The following is a 14,708-nucleotide window of genomic DNA, read 5'->3' on the forward strand; positions in this document are numbered from 1 at the left end:
TAGGAAAGCCATCATGAAGCAGATGACAGCCAGGAAGCCCATGTAGCCAAGAGCAAGGTAGAACATGGCAACAGAGCCCACATTACATTGCAGGATGATCTCAGCAGATTCTGAATACATATCCAACTCAGGGAATGGGGGAGAAGTGCCCAGCCAGATGCTGCAGAGGACAACTTGGACACCAGAGCAAGAAAGGACAATAGAACTGGCCAAGCTCTTCCCCAACCATCTCTGCACTTTATTGTTTGGTTTTGTAGCCAAGAAGGCTAACACAACCATGACAGTTTTGGCCAAGATAGTAGAAATGGCAACTGTGAAGATGTTGCTGAATGCTGTTTGTTGGACAAGGCAAATGGTTCTCCTTGGCCAGCCAATGAATAGGAAAGTGGTCAAAAAGGAAAGTAGGAGGGAGATAAGAAGGATGTATGAGAGATTACGATTGTTGGCTTTGACTACGGGAGTTTCTTGGAATTTAATGAATATTCCAAAGACAAAACCTGTTATTAAAGACAGGAACAAAGCAAGGGTTGCTAGGATGATCCCCAAACTTTCTTGATAGGATAGGAAAGTTTCAATTTTTGGTATACAATCATCTTGATTGATGTTTGGATGTTGATGTGCTGGACATTTTGTGCATTTTTCAGCATCTGAAAAGGAACAAGATTAATATCTACCATAAAGCAGATTATTTCACCAGATGCATCATTGGAGAGGAAACTGATGATGGTGTGGATGAATGTGTATGGAGAAAGGAAGTATGGAGAATGGTTAGTAAGTGTCTTCAGTATAAACAGAAGGACAAGTGACACATTTTGAAGGTGAAATCCAAAGCAACCCAAAGCAGCCCTGCTAGCAATGACCCATGGAGGGATGCTCATTGCACTGCTTGTACTGGACTAGCTGAAGCACAGAAAGGAATAAGTGGTTAACTGGCACTTTTAAGCTCTGAATCTTTTAAGAAGGAAGATATTTCACAATAGATCCAGCAGTGGGTCTGCATTTGCAAACCAATTGTTAGGGAAGCTGATGTATTAAATTATCCTTGGCAAATGTTAATGCCCTATTCCACTGATCGTAGAAAGGGTCAGGTCTTGTCTTCATCTGACTGGTGGATTTCCATGTTTCCTTAACTCCCACCCATTCCAGGGAACCAAGCACCAATGGTTTCTGTACCCTTCGCATCTGGAAGTGTTTAAGAAGAGACTGGACAGCCATTTGTCTGAAATGATATAGGGTTTCCTGCCTGAGCAGGGGGCTGGACTAGGTGACCTCCAAGGTCCCTTCCAACTTTATTATTATCTCCCTTGAAAACTGATGAAAACAATTCAGCCTCAATGTTCTTTCTTTGATGGGGGATAAATTTGTCAGTTTCACTCACTTTTTTAAAAAAAATAGAGAGTCCATCATTTCAAAGAAGGAAGGAAGGAAGAGCTATCTGTTGGAATAATAATAATAATAATAATAATAATAATAATAATAATAATAATAATAATAATAATAATAATAATAATAATAATAATAATAATAAGAAGAAGAAGAAGAAGAAGAAGAAGAAGAAGAAGAAGAAGAAGAAGAAGAAGAAGAAGAAGAAGAAGAAGAAGAAGAAGAAGAAGAAGAAGAAGAAGAAGAAGTTGGAAGGGATCTTGGAGGTCATCTCGTCCAACCACCTGCTCAGGCAGGAAACCTTATACCATTTCAGACAAGTGGCTGGCCAGTCTCTTCTTAAAAACTTCCAGTGTTGGAGCATTCACCACTTCTGGAGGCAGGTTGTTCCACTGGTTAATTGTTCTAACTGTCAGGAAGTTTCTCCTTAGTTCTAGGTTGCTTCTCTCCTTGACTAGTTTCCATCCGTTGCTTCTTGTCCTGCCTTCAGGTGCTTTGGAGAATAGCTTGACTCCCTCTTCTTTGTGGCAGCCCCTGAGATATTGGAACACTGCTATCATGTCACCCCTCACCCTTCTCTTAAATCTGTTGTTCTTAAATCTGTTTAAAAAACTTGCTATAAATTATTTGTATTAAAAGAAATTGGGTTTTTTTAATGCCAAGTTTTAAAATACCTTTCAAAACATACTTCCATGAGCAATGTCAGAGTTTATGGTCTCTCCCAATGTCTGGCCCTGTTCTCTGGTTTCATTCACCTTCCATGGTGGAGATGGTTCCTTCTGGACAAGGAAGGCACTTGTAGCAGCAGATGGGCTTCCCTTCCAGAGCCACCTTCATGAATCCATGATGACAGCTTTCCACACACCTGGAAGTTGGTAGGGACTGAGGATTGAAAAGAAGTGCACAGAAAAACTCATTGTATTTTCAGGGAGAAAAAAATAAAGACTTTATTTTTCATGGCCAACTGAAAATAATATGAAATTTGTACTCTTGAGACCTGATTAGCTGACATGAAAACTCAAATGCATTGAAAGAAAACACCCTCTCACCACAAAGCACAATCCTGGTTTTTTGCCACTTTCAGTGGAATAAAAGAAATATTAGTCTCAGAGTCTTCAGCATTTCTACCTGCATGGTGCTCTTCTGGTCAGTGGTAATTTTAAAATCCTGAGACGCCCTTTTTTCTAGACTCCCAAATTTCACTCTCTTGATAGATTTGTTTGGAAAAACATCCCAATTCACAATGTCCAAGTTAGCTGTCAGATCTCCTTTCTCATCCAAATATACCCCATCTATGGAATTATTGTGAAACTGAGAGCTTTGAAGGAAGGGATGAAGCTGGAAAAGGGGGAAAAAAGAGTTTTGAAAGGACATCAAAACGTTTTTAAAATCACCTCTTGGTCTATGCTGGGTGGGATCTCGACATTTCTCTCTTTCCAGAAACAGATGCTGTTTTCAGTTCCAATCTTGATTAGGAGATTATCAATAAACATAGAAATAATAACAGTTGCTAACATAATGTTGAAAGATCTAGAGCTGAAGGGAAAAGAATTCAGATCCGGGTCGATAGAGATGCTCTGAACCAGCCAGGCAGCCTCGTCTCCAAACCCCCCACCCCCCCGAGCAACTGCCCGCTGAACTTTTATTCACCTCCAACATGACAAAAACTCCATCAATCTCATACAACATAGGATACATAGGGATAATTGGATACCTAGTGAGAACTTTTCAGGTGCCTATGAGATCATACAAAAACAAGATACTAAAAGATATATGTGAAATAGCGTTTCCCAAACCTCCCACATGCCAGCCTGTGAGCCAGGAGAGTACGCTCTTCACTGTAACTCACGTGGAGGCCAATAAAGGGGTCTGGGAAAGCTGAAGGCTGAGAGGCCAAATTTTTGGGAGGCCAAATTCTGGCCGTTCCCACATAGACCAGAATGATGATAGCAAGTGACAAGAATTTCAACATCTGCTCATAGCCTTGTTCTCACAGCATTAACAGAGTAATAGAATTGAAAGGGACCTTGGAGGTTTTCTAGTTCAACCCCATTCTCAAGCAGGAGACCATATAACTTTTCAGTCAAAAGGATGTCTAATCTCTTCTTAAAAACCTGCAATGTTGGAGCACCCGCAACTTCTGAAAGGAAGCCATTCCACTGATTAATTTTTCTCACTCTCAGGAAATGTATCCTTGTTTCCAGCTTTATCACAGCAATGCTGATATATAATTCTTCCAAAGGTAAATAACTAATTCTTGTTTCATTGAAATGTTATTAATCTAAAAGAAATTGTTCTAAGGTTTTTCTCTTGGTTGTATCATTCATTGCCCAATTGGGGTAGTTTCTCATTTTCCACCTTCCTGTGTTGTTCTCCAGGGTCTTCAATGGTGAAGACCAGTGATTTACCATGAGAAGTATCACTGATGACCCAAATATATGGGCCCACAACAACTTTCTTCTTGATAACAATCATTCATGTCTAAAATTCAAGATTATTACCTGACTGTACTCAAAAGTCTAAAGTATAACCTCAGGTTGGCTCCTTCCTAGCAGAACTTTAAGACTTAAAAAATACCTGCAGAAAAGAACAGTTTCTTCCAAGGTCACACAACACTCTAATGCACTAGAAATAGTGTGGGTGTTGTGTCTGTTGTCTTTTGTGTAAATAAACCTTCTTGTACATTTCTCCCCCGATTTCCTTTGATGAGAAGACTCCAAAAATTTGGTTATCTTTCTTTGGGGTCTATGTTGTTGGTTTTTTCCTTGCCCTGTTTCTTTTTACAACGGACCGATGCATAAAGTGAATCACTTCATCAAAATGCCTCCATTTCTTCTCAACTTTTCCTTCCTTCCATGAAATGCATTGAGATAGAAATTAAATTCTCATAAAAATAAGGAATTTCTCATTTTATTCAGGCTGCCTAGCATAGTAGTGACAAATATTCTTTGTGCTGTATTCCCTCCAAACGGCCAGCTACTCAATATTTTTACCATTAACATCAAATTTTAATTACAATCTGCTAACAAAGAAACTTCAGCTTCTCAGCCCAGAGAAGATTGCCATGTGCTGACCTTGTGAGAGACTCCATTGTTTGGTCTATCCAACCCTATTGGGACACTAGTTGTTGTTAGTTACAAAGTCGTGTTCAACCCCTCGTGACCCCATAGACAACATTCCTCCAGGCCTTCCTGTCCTCTACCATCTTCTGGAGTCCTTTAAGCTCACACCTACTGCTTCAGTGACTCCATCCAGCCACCTCATTCTCTGTCATCCCCTTCTTCTCTTGCCCTCAATCTTTCCCAGAATTAGGCTCTTCTCCAGTGAGTCCTTCCTTCTCACTAGGTGCCCAAAGTATTTGAGTTTCAACATCCATTCCTGGAAAAAGGCATTAGTTGCCCACAATTGAGATTAGCTCCAACCCTTAGGCCTTCTGGAAATCCCTTAAAATGTTGCTCTTTCAATATGAGATGGTTGCATCATGTTTCATTATTTTAACCTTGTTTTGCAAAATATTTTATTGTTGCTTTTATTGTATGATGCACAGAGTAAATTTGCATGAGATGGGCAGCAATGTAAATTTAAGAAATAAATGGATAAAATAATTTTGTTGTTGTTGTTAGTTGCGAAGTCATGTCCGACCCATCGCAAACCTATGGACAATGTTCCTCCAGGCCTTCCTGTCCTCTACCATCTTCTGGAGTCCATTTAAGCTCACAACTACTGCTTCAGTGACTCCATCCAGCCACCTCATTCTCTGTCGTCCTCTTCTTCTATTGCCCTCAATCTTTCCCAGCATTAGGCTCTTCTCCAGTGAATCCTTCCTTCTCATTAGGTGGCCAAAGTATTTGAGTTTTAGCTTCAGGATCTGGCCTTCTAAAGAGCAGTCAGGGTTGATCTCCTCTAGGACTGACTGGTTTGATCACCTTGCTGTCCAAGGGACTCGCAGGAATCTTCTCCAGCACCATAGTTCAAAATCCTCAATTCTTGGGACACTAGAGAATTGGCCAAAGAATGATGCTAATTGTAGCCAAGGAAGGGCAGCAAATTGGGGATGGGTTAGAAGAGTTATATTTCCCCACCCCCAGAAGAGATTGATTGGGGTTCTCTGGGACCCAGAAATACTCCTATTTTTAGAGTGAAGGGTCAAAGTAGAGTGACATGGACTCAATATAATTCTTAGCAAAAGAAACAGTTACTAAAAATATTCCAATGAATTAGATAAAAGGATGGCTGAACAACCAAGAAATTGTGGTATTGCCAAGGTATATAAAATGTTCTTGAAACTGAATTTGGAAAAATGAATATGCAAAACATTGTATAATTCAATAGGCAAGGAACTTTGGGTATAATATCATGCCTGAGCAAAGGGAAAAATATATGAATGAAAGGTTTAAAAGAGAAAGAGTTGTGGTGGCTCAGTAGCTTAATGATGCTGGAGATGGTCTCAGCTTTGGTGGTTCAAGTCCTAGCACTGCATGGCAGGTTGAGCTCCTGCCGCTTGCCTCACCTTCTGTCCAGCTAACAATTCAAAAGCATGTTCTATGCAACTAGATAGATAAGAAGAAGATGAGCTGGTGCTCTGTCAGATTCCTGACAACTCTGAACCTTATCAGCTGTAGTGCGCATTGGTAAAGCAGCTCCAGGAGGAGTGGTGGGTGGTGCTTGGGTGATGCTTCAGGAAGAGCAGCATTTTTTCTGCTTGGGTGTGAAACCAGTTCACCCTCTTGGGAAGGAAACAAGTGTTTCCTATAACAGGGCTGGTACCTTGGCAAGCCAAACTCCTACTCTACAGTAGCATTGTGGTCTCCTGGCTACTGTAACAATGCCACATGCGAATAATAATAATTTAAAAGAGAACTTTTATAAAATAATCTATCATTGTTTCGATAAATTGTCAAAGAGGTATAAAGTTATTCCAAATGTATGTTGGAAATGACAATGTAAAAGAGGAACTTTTTATTATCTTTGGTGGACTTGTGATAGAGCAAAGAAATACTGGAGTCAGATTCATATTTTAATGCAGAAGATTCTTAACATAAATATCATACTGAAATCAGAGATGTTTCTTTTAGTTCTCTGGACAAAGAAGTCGGGGAAAAAAACATCTTGAACATTTACTGTATATTCTGACTGCAGCAAGAATTCTTTATGCACAAAAATGGAAAGATATATAACTTGCCACAATGGAAGAATGGGTGGAAAAACTGATGTAGCTAGCAGAGATGGGCCAAATTAACTGTTTTACCAAAAAAATAAATACATCTAGTTTTGTTTATACCTGGTGAACCACATTTAGATTTTGTGGTCAGAGAGAAAAAAAAAATGAAAGTTTTAATTTGGGGTTTGCTGATTAAATAAGTCAGTTGTTACAGAGATGGCTAGTATATTAAGTATGTAAAAGTAAATAGTTGAGGCTGTATCTTCCTGTATTTATTCTATTGCATTGAAAAAAAAAGTTGGAAGTTAATGCTTTTTTCTTCTATTCCCCTCTACAGCACAATTTTCATTTCTCCTTTTTCCCTTCCCCATTTCTCTACTGTCTTAATTTTCATTTGTATTTTATGTTATAAAATTTGATATAAAATAAAAAAAAGTTTTTTAAGAGAAAGATAAAGTTTTCTCCGCAATTGTTTTTATTGGGTATTGTTGTAGATTGTGATGTTAAAGAAACTAACTTGATGTTGAATATGATAACAGCAGCACGGTTACTGGTGGGACAATATTGGAAGAAGGATAGTTTGCCCACTATAGAAGAATGGGTGTTTAAAGTTTCGAATCTTGCAGAAATGTCTAAGATTTCTGCTTATTTGAAAGATCATTCACAGGAAAGATATATTTCAGTTTGGAGGAGATGGATAAATTATATTCAGAACAAATATGGGACTAAAAAGTTCCATTTAGCTTATGAGTAAATTTTAGTGGGATATTGTTATTGGTACTTTGTTTGTAGTTATGTTAAAGGGGAGTTAAAGTTTTGATAGTTGAGGAATGGTACCAGGTCATCGTATCTTGGTCACCCAAGCCATTTTTACATTACAGGCAAAATGGAATGGAGTGGATTGGAACGGAACAGAACAGAACAGAACGGAATGGAGCAGAGCAGAGCAGAGCAGAGCAGAGCAGAGCAGAGCAGAGCAGAGCAGAGCAGAGCAGAGCAGAACAGAACAGAACAGAACAGAACAGAACAGAACAGAATAGAATAGAATAGAATAGAATAGAATAGAATAGAATAGAATAGAATAGAATAGAATAGAATAGAATAGAATAGAATAGAATAGAATAGAATAGAATAGAATAGAATAGAATAGAATAGAATAGAATAGAATACTTTATTGACCAATTGTGTTTGGACACACAAGGAATTAGTCTCTGGTGCATAAGCTCTCAATGTACACCACATGAGGTTGTTCCACAAGGGGTTACTCTTGAAGATCAACTGGAATGGTCCAGATGCAATAGTATGCACATGTTGGGTTTCCCTACATTTTATCATATTACACCCCCATGGTATGACCCAGACAGACACCCAGTTTCTTTCCAATTGTAATTTAATTCATTTTTAAAACCCTATTTCACATTGATACCAGAGTATCAATGAGACCTCCTCTCCCTCAGGTTATCTGCCTTTCCCACCAGAACAGTTATAATAAACATGTTCCAGTTGTTTTAGATGTTTTCCTTGGAACCTGCCTTTTTCTTGAAACTTCTGCCCTATTGAACACCGTCCCCCTTGAATTGCAACAGGCCATTTTAAATTTCCAGAGATCTAGTTCTTCTTTTTCCAGGCAAGGGATAAAGCAAGGTCAGTGCAGGATAAAAATATGGTGGTTTGTATTGGTGAAGTCGTGGCATCAGTTATTTCACTTTTCTCCTTCCTTTTTTGGGGGGATTGTTTTTACAGTGACGTATATTGTGGATTTTTCCTGGAATGTAAGGTTCTCAAACTTTGTTTTTTTATTTTTTTATTTTAATTCCATTTATATCCCGCCCTTCTCTGAAGACTCAGGGCGGCTTACAAGCTTAGCAGTAGCCTTCATTCTATGTATGTGCCTGCTTATTAGGGCTTTCACCCCCCCAAGTGGCATTATTACAAAGTCAGCTTAATTTCCCCCAACAATCTGGGTCCTCATTTTACCTACCTCGGAAGGATGGAAGGCTGAGTCAACCTTGAGCCTGGTGGGATGCGAACCTGCACTAATTGCTGGCAGCTGGTGTTACTTAAGGAGGCATTAGCCCACTGCTCCACCAAGGCTCCACCAAGGTTTAAGATGCTCAGCCAGATAAATGTTTTACATATGTATGCAGGCTGCTATTTACCATTTACTATCACTTTCCTATCTCTACTTATAAGCTTTCATCCAAAGGCATTTCATGAAATGTGAGACACTATAAAAATATTATTTTCTGTTTCTTCAGATATTGAAAAATGCACCAAGTGTCCAGATGATCACTATCCAACTGAGAACAGAGTCCAATGTATCCCCAAAAGAATAACCTTCCTGTCTTATGAAGAACATCTGGGCATCGTCCTGGTCTCATTTGCCCTACTGTTGTTCCTAACCACAGGATTCATTTTAATAATGTTTATTAAATATATAGAAACTCCCGTTGTCAAAGCCAACAACCGGGACCTCTCTTACATCCTTCTTGTCTCTCTCCTGCTTTGCTTCTTGTCTCCTTTTCTCTTCATTGGCCCACCAAGGAAAGCCACCTGCCTTCTCCGACAAACAGTGTTCAGCATTGTCTTCTCAGTAGCTGTGTCTTCTGTGTTGGCCAAAACAATCACAGTGGTGCTGGCATTCCTGGCATCAAAACCAGGGAATAAAGTCAGAAGATGGTTGGGGAAGAGCTTGGCCAACTCCATTGTCCTTTGTGGTTGTTCTGGTCAAATTTTCATCTGTGCCATGTGGTTGGTAATTTCTCCCCCATTCCCTGACTCTGATCTACACTCCCAGCCTGGAGAGATCACCCTTCAATGCAACGAAGGTTCTGTCACCATGTTTTATGTTGTCCTTGGCTACATGGGCTTTATGGCTGCCATTTGCTTCACAGTGGCTTTCCTGGCCAGGAACCTTCCTGGTGCCTTCAACGAAGCTAAGCTGATCACCTTCAGCATGCTGGTCTTCTGCAGTGTCTGGGTCTCATTCCTGCCCACCTACCTTAGCACCAAGGGGAAATACATGGTGGCTGTTCAGGTCTTCTCCATCTTGGCCTCTAGTGCTGGACTACTGGGATTCATCTTCTTCCCCAAGTGCTACATTATCATCCTCAGGCCAGATCTGAACACTAAGGAACATCTAATGATAAAAGTTGGGAAGTAATATTAAAATTGTTTCTTAGGTTCATAACAATTAAATTTTCCATTGCAATTATTATTAGGCTTGTATGGTTCCTTTGCATCCATCTTGATAATTAAGGTTGTTTAAAACCGAAGGAAATAATAAATATTAAGAGTTTAAGACTAATGAAATTAAATTCCAAGAAAATCATCCAAGAGTAAAATAAATGAATTAATAAGTAAAAGTGTCCTGATAGGAGAAGAGCAGGGAGAACTGGGGGAAAGTTAACCATATTACCAGCAGAGTCTCTACATTGCCACAAATGGTCCAATTCTGTTGACCCTTATCTGGTCACACTGGCTGAGGAATTCTGGGAGTTGAAGTCCACAAGTCATAAAAGGGCCCTGCTGTACACCTTCTGAACTGAAATTGAACATTATTATGTGGAGTTCCTATTAACTGGGGAAAAACATGGAAATTTCTGCAGTGATCCATTCATATTGAGAGAGTTACCATGTCATCCAATTAATAGGTAATGCTCTGGGCATAGAACTAAAATATTTAATATAAGAAATGCTCCAAATATTCTAGAATATTTAGAACAGCATAATAAAAAAGCTGTACTGTTATTTCTTGATCTGAAGGTAGCATTTGACAGTATGAGCTGGGGGGGTTGTTTAAAATTTTGCAAAATATGGGCTTGGGAAATATAAAATTGACATACAGGTCAAAATCAGTACTAATTATCATTACAGGAGAATTGACTAAAGGGAGAACACAAGTTTGCCCACTTCTACCTCTGTTATTTATACTAGCATTAGAGAGTCTTAATAGAGAAAGAAGACCAGATGAGGTGGGGTGAAGGTGAACATTTGCAGATGATTTAGCTAATATAATAGTTGAAAACCCTGTTTATGTGTGTGTTATGGTGTGTCTATGTGTGTGTATATATAAATAATTATAGAAAATCAAATACAATTAATAGAGGAAACTGGTTTACAAATGAAAATATATAACATGTCTAGGTATTATTAGGTTTAATATAAATTGTGTGTTCTTTTCAGAATAATTATATTAAACTATGCAATGAAATTTTAAAAAAGATTTATTGAAAATATTTGTGGGATAGGTTGCAATTATCACTACTGGATAAAATCTCTGTGATAAAAAAAATAATGTATTACCTAGAAAGATATTTTTGTTTCAAACAATATCAGATTTTTTTAAATGATGCATTTTATAAACGTAAAGGTAAAGGTCCCCCGCACATGCGTGCTAGTTGTTTCCAACTCTAGGGGCCGGTGCTCATCTCTGTTTCAAAGCCGAAGCTTGTCCGAGGATGTCTCCGTGGTCATGTGGCCGGCGTGACTAGACGCCAAAGGCGCATGGAACGCTGTTACCTTCCCACCGTAGTGGTCCCTATTTTTCTACTTGCATTTTTACGTGCTTTCGAACTGCTAGGTTTGCAGAAGCTGGGACGAGTAACAGGCGCTCGCTCTGTTATGCGGCACTCGGGATTTGACCTGCCAAACTGCCGACCTTCTGATTAACAAGCTCAGCATCCTAACCCACTGAGCCACCGCGTCCCTACGCATTTTATAAACAATGCTAAAAAGATATATCTAGATTTGTACAGTGGGATAAGAAACCAGGAGTCAAATATAAAATTGTCTGGGTAGTAAAAGGAAGATGAGTTTTGAAAACATGAAGAGATATTTTACCATGCATCATGGATCTGTGAAAAAGCAAAAAAAGAAAAGAAAAAAGGAACAATATATATGAAAATACAAAGAATTTTGAAGATTAATATTTTAAAGGAACCACATTTTTTTTAAAATTGGCACTTGTGGACAATGAACTAGAAAAGACCTATACAGTAGTCTTGCTGATTTATACATAACTGATTTGTCTGTAATCAGCAAGACTACTATATACACAGCAGTGGAAGAATATTGACGTTCCCTCAATTGAATAATGGATTGTGAAATTGTCATAACTTGCAGAAATGGCAGAACTTTCCCATTTATTGAAGTAGGAAAAAAATTTTTTTATGAAAGACTGAAAACCTTTTACGGACTTTTTGCTGAAGGAAGAAATAATGAAATGACGATTAATGGATTTGTTGTTCGAAAAAGTTGTGGATGAAGGGCTTTATATGACATCTAGTAGACAAAAGGAGTGACAAGCTATTAAAGGAAGATTGAAAGTTACTTATTTCTTGACTTGTGTTTTTCTTTCTATCTTTCTCACTTTTGTTTCCTGCACTTTGTTCTTTTTTCTTTTTCCTTTGCATTTATCTTTTAATCTGAAAAAATATTCTTAATAAATAATATTCTTAATAAATTTATTTTATTTTAATTTAATTTATTAATATTTCTATACCGCCCTTCTCCCGAAGGACTCAGGGCGGTGTACAGGGCAAGAATAAAATACAAAATTACAAAAGTTAAAAGTAAATTAAATACATGCCCGTTAAAAGAACAATTAATACATAATAAAAAAACCCCAATAAAATAATAATAAACCCCACCCCAATCCCCCCTCAGGCCAGGCCGGCTTGTTCGAACAAGTATGTTTTTAGGTCGCGGCGGAAGGAGCGGAGATCGGGTGCCATCCGGAGCTCAACTGGTAGCTGGTTCCATAATTCTGGGGCGCCCACAGAGAAAGATCTCCGCCTGGGGGCCATCAATCTACATTCTCTGACCGGTGGCACCCTGAGGAGGCCCTCTCTGTGGGAACGCACAGGGCGGAGGGAAGTTGATGCCGGCAGCAGGTGTTCCCTAAGGTACTCCGGACCCCTGCCATGTAGGGCTTTAAACACCATTACTAGTACCTTGAATCTCACCCGGAAGACAACTGGCAACCAATGCAGCTCACGGAGCAGAGGTGTAACGTGGGAGTATCGGGAGACTCCCAACACAACTCTCACGGCTGCATAAATAATAAATAAATCATCAGAGTGTTAAGAACTGGATAAATAAGTGTAATTGCAAGAAAGCTGATTCTGGCTAATGAATAGGAAAAACAGATCAGAAGGAAGAGCAAATCATTTAACTTGCTTTGATTCCCAATCCCTTGCATGCATCAATTTATATAAAATCAAAAGGAGGGAATCTTCCCTTCTTTAAAGGTAAAGGGAAAGGTTCTCCCGCACATGCGTGCTAGTCGTTTCCAACTCTAGGGGCCGGTGCTCATCTCCGTTTCAAAGCCGAAGAGCCAGCGCTTGTCCGAGGACATCTCCGTGGTCATGTGGCTGGCATGACTAGACGCAAAAAGGCGCACGGAACGCTGTTACCTCCCCACCATAGTGGTCCCTATTTTTCTACTTGCATTTTTACGTGCTTTCAAACTGCTAGGTTGGCAGAAGCTGGGACGAGTAACAGGCACTCACTCTGCTATGTGACACTCAGGATTCAACCCGCCAAACTGCCGACCTTCTGATCGACAAGCTCAGCGTCCTAACCCAGTGAGCCACCGCGTCCCTATCTGTCAAAAAGAAAAAAAAGAAGCTTCAACAGAAAGGTGACCCAGTTTCTGGTTCAAATGTATCCTAAAGTATTCATCCTACACTCAACCACAACACTTATACATACCCACCCACTTTCCCATACACTCAAAATCAAAGAGAAATGGGGAAAAAAGACATTTATTATAACTGGGAGTCCATTTTTACCACAAAGAAATCTCAGTGTTTTTTTTTGAAATGAATTTAAAAAACATTAAAGTGTCAAACAGCATTTTTTTATAATTATTAACTAAAATATTGGGAATCACAAACACAAAACTCAATTTATTATTTTACTTTGACATCAAATGTTCTTTTGTATTCAGATCTGGTCTTAGGAAAATAATGTAACATTTGGGGAGAAAGATTAATAGCAACAGGCTAGCACTGGAAGCCAACATGGAGAAGATTTGCACAGCAACCATATACTTCCCCTTAGTGCTCAGGTAGGTGGGTACAAAGGATATCCAGACACTACAGAAGACCATCATGCTGAAGGTGATCAGCTTGGCTTCATTGAAGCCCCCAGGTAGATTCCTAGCTAGGAAAGCCATCATGAAGCAGATGACAGCCAGGAAGCCCATGTAGCCAAGAGCAAGGTAGAACATGGCAACAGAGCCCACATTACATTGCAGGATGATCTCAGCAGATTCTGAATACATATCCAACTCAGGGAATGGGGGAGAAGTGCCCAGCCAGATACTGCAGAGGACAACTTGGACACCAGAGCAAGAAAGGACAATAGAACTGGCCAAGCTCTTCCCCAACCATCTCTGCACTTTATTGTTTGGTTTTGTAGCCAAGAAGGCTAACACAACCATGACAGTTTTGGCCAAGATAGTAGAAATGGCAACTGTGAAGATGTTGCTGAATGCTGTTTGTTGGACAAGGCAAATGGTTCTCCTTGGCCAGCCAATGAATAGGAAAGTGGTCAAAAAGGAAAGTAGGAGGGAGATAAGAAGGATGTATGAGAGATCACGATTGTTGGCTTTGACTACGGGGGTTTCTTGGAATTTAATGAATATTCCAAAGACAAAACCTGTTATTAAAGACAGGAACAAAGCAAGGGTTGCTAGGATGATCCCCAAACTTTCTTGATAGGATAGGAAAGTTTCAAATTTTGGTATACAATCATCTTGATTGATGTTTGGATGTTGATGTGCTGGACATTTTGTGCATTTTTCAGCATCTGAAAAGGAACAAGGTTAATATCTACCATAAAGCAGATTATTTCACCAGATGTATCATTGGAGAGAAACTGATGATGGTGTGGATGAATGTGTATGGAGTATGGAGAATGGTTAGCAAGTGTCTTCAGTATAAACAGAAGGACAAGTGATACATTTTGAAGGTGAAATCCAAAGCAACCCAAAGCAGCCCTGCTAGCAATGACCCATGGAGGGATGCTCATTGCACTTCTTGTACTGGAGTAGCTGAAGCACAGAAAGGAATAAGTAGTTAACTGGCACTTTTAAGCTCTGAATCTTTTAAGAAGGAAGATATTTCACAATAGATCCAGCAGTGGGTCTGCATTTGCA

The sequence above is a fragment of the Vipera berus genome (assembly GCF_964194415.1).
Source record: "Vipera berus genome assembly, chromosome: 2".
NCBI classification, from domain to species: domain Eukaryota; kingdom Metazoa; phylum Chordata; class Lepidosauria; order Squamata; family Viperidae; genus Vipera; species Vipera berus.